An 8,700-nucleotide genomic window follows, 5' to 3' on the forward strand; every position below is an offset into this window, starting at 1 on the left:
TCACCTAAAAAAAAAAAAAAATCCACTGCGCAGGCTCGAAGGGTTAATGACCTTTCCCAAATCTTCGCTCGCGAAGACTGGCCCATTATTTATTATCATTATCCATATATACTTCCATATGGATATAGTAGGACTGTTGCGTACTGCACTTAAGGATGTAATATTTTCACTATTTTGTCAGAATTTTATGAATATTGTTTCAATTATCTTCCCTGATTTTCATAATATACTACACAGAAATGTACACAATACTGTAATTTTTCCTTAAGTAACATTGGGAATTGGACATATCTTTCATGTACCTTTACTGCAATAACTTCACAAACTCCATATGTATATATTCTGCTATATAGCTGTGGAAAGCACACAGGGTACACTGGCCAAACCCAGGAACACTGGCCAAACCCACTTAACCTTTAACTAAATAAAGCTGGAATGATCTGCAGCTGGAGGAAATGTCATCTGAGTACTGAGAGGGCATTAATGAGCAAGGAAGAAATTCTTTCCCACAACCTGGCTCACATGTGAGTAACTACCTTGGGTTTGTGACCAATTCCATAGAAGGTTCTTGTTTTCTAATCTCTTTTGTGAACAGACATGATGATCATCCTGAAAGCACTGCTGAGTGACCATCAACCCCTAGAGAATCCTCAACTCACATAGCACTTGCTGTTCAAACCAGATCTTCCCTCAGCCTGCCCAGAGCTGCCTGGCCATGTGCTGCACTCCTGTGACAAGGATGGGTCCACATCCTGCACAGCACCACAGCAAAAACCCAGAATTGCTCTCTGAGTACACTGGCTTTGCCATTGGCCACTGGGAAGGCAAAGATTTTCAGTCCCCAAAGTCACACTCAGGGGCTCTCAATATAGTCCCTGGTGATCCAGGCACATCCCGAGGGCTCTTTGTCCCAGCTTGACAGCACTGCACAGGACAGACTTGCTACGTACCACTGAGAGCAGGACCTAACAGAAAGGCAACAGCAGCTACTCAGAGAAGAACTCAGGGATACTGGTGGATGGAAAATTGGACATGAACAAACAAGGTGTGTTTGCAGCCCAGAAAGCCAACAATATCCATCAAAAGAAGCGTGACCAGCAGATGATGGGAGGTGATTCTTCCCATCTGTTGCATTGTTGCATCCAGCTCTGGAGCCCTCAGCACAAGAAGGACCCGGACCAGTTAGAGTGATTACAGAGGAGGGCCAAGAGCAGGAACATCCCTCCTATGAAGAAAGGCTGACATACTTCACGGAATCATACAATCATTAGGGTTGAGAAACGCTTCCAAGATCACAGAGTCCAGCCTTTGACCAGACACCACCATGCTCCTAAGCCATAGTTCTAAGTGCCACATCTGGTCATTGGGATTGTTCAGCCTGGCAATGACAGAGGTTCCAAAGATACTTTCTTTGAGGCCTTTCAATACTTAAAGCAGGCTTATAAGAAACCAATGGGTTTAACCTGAAAAATTGTAAATTTTAAATAGATATCATCATCATCATGGCTAGGCTTCACAAAGGAAGATTTGGGAAGGGCTCTACCCACATTCGTTACAAGCGCGCTGGTGGCTAAAAAGGCCAATACGAGATAGACAGGTCCGGTTGCAAAAGGCACAGCAGAAGAACTCCTTAGGTGGAGATATAAGGAAGAAATATTTCAGGATGAGTGTGGTGAGACACTGGAATGGGTTTCCCAGAGAAGTTACAGGTGCTCCACCACTGGAAGTGTTCAAGGCTTGGGTTCGATGAGACTTTGAGCAACCTAATTTAGTGAAAGATGTCCTTGCCCAGAGCAGGGGTGTTGGACCAGACAATCTTTGAAGGCCCCTTCCAATGCATGCATTCTGTCATTCCACATGATACTCAACCTGTTGCTGACAGAGGATAATGCCTTTCCAGGGCCAGCAAGAGGTACCCAGAGCATGAAGAGGGACTGTAGATCAGCAGGAGAGCATCTGAAGAGCAGCACAAGGGAATTCTAGCCACTCTAGTTGGCTTCATCAGGGGCCCATCTGTGCAAATGCATCCAGCACAGGCAAAAAACAAGAGTTAGAGATGTGCACCTGCAGGACTCTGATCTTATAGGCATCATGGAAACATGGTGGGATGGCTCCTATTGGAAAGGTACAGACCCTTTAAGAAGGACAGGCAGGGGGGACGAGTAGGGGGGGTGCCCTTCATGTCAGTGACTAACCAGATGCATAGAGCTCTGTCTGGGAATTGGATGATGAACTGACTGAGGGCTTAAAGGAATGGCAGGGATAGGTGCCATTATAGTGGGGGTCTGCTACAGGCCACCCAGCCACGAAGACTGAGTGTATGAGACACTCTATAGACAGATAGGAATGGCCTAATATTCACACAGGCCTTGGACCTCGTGGGGGACTTCAAACACCCTGATATCTATTAGAGGTACAACACAGCAGGGCATAAGCTATCCAGGATGTTCCCGGAATGTATTGACATTAACTTCCTTCTTCAGGTGATATTGGAGCCAATAAAGAAAGGTGTTGTGCTGGACCTTGTTCTCACCAACAAGGAGAGGCTGGTGGGGAATGTAAAGCTGCAGGTCAGCTTTGACTGCAGTGACCATGAAATGGTAGAGCTAGAGATCCTCGGGGCAGCAAGGAGGGTGCACAGCAAGCTCACTACCCTGGACTTCAGGAGAGCAGACTTTGGACTCTTCAGGGATAACTCAGGAGTGATGCATCCCAACAAAGAGGAAGTCAGTCAAAAATGCTGGGAGGTGTGCATGGATGAACAAGGAGCTCCGTGACAAACTAAAACACAAAAGGGAAGCTTACAGAGTGTGAAAGCAGGAACTGGGATCTTTGGGAGGAATAAAGAGAAATTATCCAAGCAGCCATGGATTAGGTGAGGAAAGCTTAAGGCACGATAGGATTAAACTTGGCCAGGGAGAGCAAGGGTACAGAGAAAAGTTGGGAATGTTAGTGATAAAAGGAAGATAAGAAAATGTGGTCCCTCTCTGGAAGGGATTGGGTGACCTCATTACCTGGGATATAGAGAAAGCTGAGGTATGTTTTGCCTCTGTGTTAACCAGCAAGTGCTCCAGCCACACCATCTGAATTGCAGAACACAAAGTGAGGAACTGGGAGAATGAAGAACCACCTTGTAGGAGAAGATCTGGTTTGAGATCATTTAAGGAACTTAAAGATGCACAAGTCCATAGGACCTGATGAGATCCATCCACAGGTCCCAACAGAACTGGCAGAGAAAACAGCTAAACCACTACCCATTATATCTAAGTCATGGCTGCCCACTGACTATAAAAGGGGAAACATAACCCCCATTTTTAAAAAGGGAATTACGGACGGCCTGGGAAACTACAGTCCAGTCAGTCTCACCCCTGTGCCTGGCAGATCATGGAGCAGTTCATCCTGGAAACTAAGCTAAGGAACATGGAAAATAAGGAAGTGATTGCTAACAGCCAACATGGCTTTGGTAAGGGCAAATCATGCCTGTCAAATTTGGTGGCCTTCTGTGGTGGTGTTATAGATTTGGTTGATGAGGGAACAGAGACTGATGTCATCTACCTGGACTTGTGCACAGCATTTGACATTTTTCTAAGTGACATCTTTGTCTCTAAACTGAAGAAACATGGATTTGAAGGATGGACTGCTTGGTGGATAAGGGATGGTCACACTCAAAGATTTGCTGTCAACCACTCCGTGTCCAAGTGGAAACCAGAGATGAGTGGCATTCCTCAGGGGTCAGTACTGGGAACAGAGCTGTTTAATAACTCTGTAGGCAACAGGAATAGTGGGATCAAGGGCACCCTCAGCAAGTGTGCCAATGACACCAAACCACATGGTGTGGTAGCTATGCTGGAAGGAAGGGGTGTCACCCAGAGGGATCTGAACAGACTGGAGAGGTAGGCCCATGTGAACTCTTATGAAGACCAGTATGGCCAAGTCCTGCATGTGGGTTGGGGCATTCCCAAGTGCAGGTACAGGCTGGGTGGAGAAGGGATTGAGAACAGCCCTGAGGAGAAGGACTTAGAGGTGTTACTGGATGAGAAGCTCAAGATGTCCCAGATGTGTGTGCTGGCAGGGGAGGGAAGGATTCTGGCCCTGTGCCCCCTCAGGTGAGACCCCACCTGGAACACTGCATTCAGCTTTGAGGCCCCCAACATAAGAACAATGTGGGCGTGCATGAGTGAGTCCCAGAGGAGGCCACAAAGATGCTCCAACATCTGGAACCCCTTTGCTATGAAGACATGCTGAGAGAGCTGGGGGCATCCAGCCCGGAGAAGAGAAGCCTCCAGAGAGAACTTAGAGCCCCTTCCAGTGCCTAAAGGGGCTCCAAGAGAGCTGGAGAGGGACTTTGGACAAGGGTCTGGAGTGACAGGACAAGGGGGCATGGCTTCAAAGTGACAGAAGGCACGGCTATATGGGGTATTGGGAAGAAATTCCTCCCTGTGAGGGTGGTCAGGCCCTGGCACAGGTTTCCCAGAGAAGCTATGGCGGCCACATCCCTGGAAGTGTCCAAGGCCAGTTTGGACAGGGCTTGGAGCAACACTGTATAGGAGGTGTCCCTGCCAGTCTCATGGAAGAGAAGTTGGAATTGGGATGATCTTTAGGGTCTCTTCCAATCCAAACTGTGACTCTTTGATTCTATATTACACCTTTTCTGGGAATGGGAGTCCAGAGCTCCCTCCCCAACCTGATGGGAGAAAACCCTCTGCTCTCACACCCTGGGAGAGGTCGTGGCCATCCATGGTCATCGAGTGTCCTTCTTAAAGCTCTGCTCTGATATGACGAGGTGCTCCTGTCCCCTTCTCAGCCAGGACCAATAACATTCTGCAGTGCTGGACCACATGGAATATGTTCGGAACAGACATGGGTTCTGAGTTGGGGCCCACTACCCAAAATGTGTGTGCTTCAATGTCAGAGACCTTCTTGAAACAAATTCCTCATGCACAGGGAAGTGCCTGATGCTCTGTATTACCTTGTATGTCATGCATCCTTTTTCTAACTTGGGCCCTGTGTCGCTGGCCTCTTTCAATAAGCAAAATGCCAGCCTGCAAACTATTGTTTTCTGGGAGCTGTGGGTAGGGAAGGGCTGAAGGGGTCTTTGTTTTCTTCCTGGTTAGGTAGTTTGACAGTGGGAGCACACAGATGGAAGACAGGCTTTCAACTGAGACCATGGTTTGTATATGTTAGCAGAATTGGAGTCAAGCACCAAGGATAAACTGAAGACTGCAAATCTCTATCTAAGTTGCTCCCTGAGTGTGTGAGCTGAGCTCTGGGATGGTGGAAAGGCTCTTGAATTCTGCAGCAGCAGAAATTCCTGCAGGAAAAAAAATAAATTTGTTGTTTCTAGATTCTGTAATGTGCTGTAACCATTCCTTGTCGAAAAGGGTATTAACATTCAAATGGCATAGATTTCTACAGGCCCAAATCTTTACCTCAAGGATTTCTTTTACCTATGATGCAGATTAAAGGCATAAGAAACAACTTTCCTGAGCTGCCAGTATGGGTACTTTCTGATGAATAAGAACATCATTAAGAAAAGAGGAACATGTATTGTTCAGCTGCACTGATCTACATAGCAGAAATCACATCACATCTTCTGCCACTCCCCTTAGCACAAATTCATGCACAGGCTTGTAACAACCCTTCTTGGAGAATCTCCCACTTCTTTTGCAATTTCAAGTGCACAGATGGGCATATCTGTCTCAGTGTGCACATGAGCTCTTCATCATGTATCACGAGTGACCTTACATCTCTCTCTGAGACCCAGCCCAGTAGCTCAGCTACACCCCACCCTCCTATTTCTGTGACCAAATCTTTGTCCCTTGTCCCATCTTGCCATGCACATGACTCTCAGTCACCAGCACTATCACACTGTAGGACCCAGATTACTCCCTTACTTTCAGGATCTTACCAGCACATCTGTCAAATACTTTTAGTAATACTTCCCTCTTAGTAGCCTGCCTAATGTGTTGCTCTTAGGCATTTCTTACAAGCTTCACACCATCAACAGGGGAAGATAAAAGCTGACATTCCTATTGTACAGCTGGGATAGCTGAGGCACAGACATACCAAGCAATCCACCCAGGGTCATACAGTGAGTCGGTGGGAAAGCCAGCAATAGAATCCATAAGTCCTGAATCCAAGTTCTCTAAGTGCTTTGACTCGTCCGGATTCCCTCCTTAACACCCTTGTCACATTATTTATAGGAGCTGTATTCATATAGTCAGTAAGACATCAAAATTTTCTAATTATATCTAGTCATGTCAAATGACAATTATGCCCTTAGTTCAGTTTGCCAGACAATGCTTAGCCAAAGAATGTTTGCCAAAAATGTTTTGACCGAAGAAAGAAGAGGCATCTGTAGCATCTGCAGAGGAGATCGTATAAAACGTCCCCGCGACACGTCTGCCCTGGCTCCAGGGAAAGCTCCAAGGTAGGTGAGGGGGGTCTGCAGGCTGGCAGGAAGGGATGGTGCCCTTATGTGCCACAACATTCCTGCTGCTTCCAGTGTTCGTGTCCAGGAGGAGACTCCATTATAAACCTGCTCTCAAGGCATCTGCACGTTTTCACTCTGGATTTCTGTGCAGCAGCAATGAGGGAACTGCCATTTCTGTTTTACAGCACTGATCAGCTGCCAGCCTGCAAGCCACCCATCTGGTGTCACAGGAGGTAAGAACCTGATTTACTGATTCTTAGAGGGCAGAGACAGAGGGTGGGGTTTCTGTTTGGCTGAGTGAATGGTCATAGTTTCACCCTATATTTTCAAGTACACTGTAGTCAACAGTAGAGGATGGTGGCTGCCTAAGACTGGTAAGGTTTTCAAGGGAATCATTGAATCATAGAACAGTCCAGGTTGTAAGGGACCTCAGAAGATCATCTGGTCCATTCTTAAGGTGGCTGTGTTTGAAGTCTCTGACTACTCATGGCAGACCAGGAAATCCCCATGGGGACATTCTTTACTTCTGCTTAACTCCCCTAGCAGGCAGTGAGGTGCGCTGCCTTCCCACCATTGCTGGTGCAGCAGTAGAATTTGACCAAGAAGAACACCATAGGAAAAGTGTAAAATTCAATATTTTGTCTCAGAACATGTGAATTAATGTGATGTTTTGTCCAAAATTTGCCATGGAATCACTAAAGCAGTAAGAGTAGAAAGAGCTGTAATGTGAGCAACCAAGATCTGATTGTCACCTGTGTAAAACACAGCACTGCTATTTGTCCCCTGTGCTGCTCTGCCTGGTCTCTGCCTCAAAAAAATGGAAGCTGCAGCTCTCCTCCTCTGGAAGCCACTACCTGTTCCTCCAGACACAAATAAAGAATTATCCTGTTATTCTCTCATTTTAGTACAAATGTAGCACAATATTATTGTGTAAATATCAGGTACCTAACTCCATATAGAAAGAGATATGCAAATGTTTTCCTAAGCTGCCTACTGTTTTGTTGTTTTGTTTTTTTTTTTCTCAGAGTGAGGGGGAAGGACGGGGGAAGAAAAAAACAGTTCAGAGAAATTAATACTGGCTTTAAAATTCCTTATTTTTAAATTCCTGATTTGAGCTTTGAAACTTTGTGTTGTAAACTTTGTGTTTTAAAAAGCAAAAGGAAGTACTAGAAAAGGAGCTATCTCAGTGTGGTCTGAAAAGGTATTGCTCTTCTTTTGGTATTGTTGCAATTTATGCCTGGATTCAAGAAGTCAATAAAATTAGCAAAAAATTGTATTTTTAATACAATTATGCAGATGTTTTAAATACTGAAACTAAGCCACTGAGAAGCTTGAGTTTTCAGTATGATATTCCAAACAGTGGAGTATAAGCATTCCAAGCTTTGTGAATTAGTATCACTTGGGAGGAAATAGCATTATAATAATTTCAAATTAATTTTAGGAATGCCTAAGCAGTTGAAAGGATTTTTGAGGTCCTTTATTACACAGTACAGTCCCTGAATACCAAATACTAAGTTATGGGTTATTTTAAATGTGATTTCAGCACAAGCCAAATAATTTCCCAGAATATAATTTTCACATTTTCCATAACTGTTGAAATCCACCAAAGCAAAAATATGCAATTCCTTCCAAAAGGCTATTAAGGGTATCAATATAGTTTCTTTCCCCCCACATCTTTTATTCTACTAAAAAGTGCTTATTTTTGACAAAATTGAGCAATATATCTGCTCTTCCACAGTGTTCTCTGCTGACAAGCCTCTCCACAAAGTGCAGCCATGTCTTCGGATTCCGAGATGGCCATTTTTGGGGAGGCGGCTCCTTACCTCCGGAAGTCAGAGAAGGAGAGAATCGAGGCCCAGAACAAGCCTTTCGATGCCAAGTCATCCGTCTTTGTGGTACATGCAAAGGAATCCTTCGTGAAAGGGACAATCCAGAGCAGAGAATCAGGGAAAGTCACTGTCAAGACTGAAAAGGGAGAGGTGAGTGAGAAACAAGCCTGAAGGACAAATTTTCTTCCCACTCTGGGTTCTTAGCTGACATCCATACATGTCCTCTGACAGACCCTGACTGTGAAGGATGATCAGATCTACTCCATGAACCCTCCCAAGTACGACAAAATCGAGGACATGGCCATGATGACCCACCTCCACGAACCCGCTGTGCTGTACAACCTCAAAGAGCGTTACGCAGCCTGGATGATCTACGTAAGTGGCAGCAGCAGCTTCCCTTGGGCAGCTGGAGGAACTGCTCTGCCAGGCCCAGGGGAA

The 8,700-nt window shown here is 45.5% G+C and overlaps 1 protein-coding gene and 1 long non-coding RNA gene across 2 annotated transcripts in view; one reads left to right on the forward strand and one right to left on the reverse strand.

The window, feature by feature from the left end:
- Positions 1-8,398, reverse strand: part of LOC108507729 — a 12,636-nt gene extending 4,238 nt beyond the window's left edge. Inside the window, exon 1 of the long non-coding RNA XR_001878244.1 lies at positions 8,257-8,398. This is a non-coding gene — a long non-coding RNA (uncharacterized LOC108507729). The remainder of the gene's footprint in view (positions 1-8,256) is intronic.
- Positions 1-8,700, forward strand: part of LOC108507719 (myosin-4-like) — a 127,225-nt gene that overhangs the window by 57,032 nt on the left and 61,493 nt on the right.

The sequence above is a fragment of the Lepidothrix coronata genome, unplaced genomic scaffold (genome assembly GCF_001604755.1).
Source record: "Lepidothrix coronata isolate B3197 unplaced genomic scaffold, Lepidothrix_coronata-1.0 Scaffold267, whole genome shotgun sequence".
NCBI lineage: Eukaryota > Metazoa > Chordata > Aves > Passeriformes > Pipridae > Lepidothrix > Lepidothrix coronata.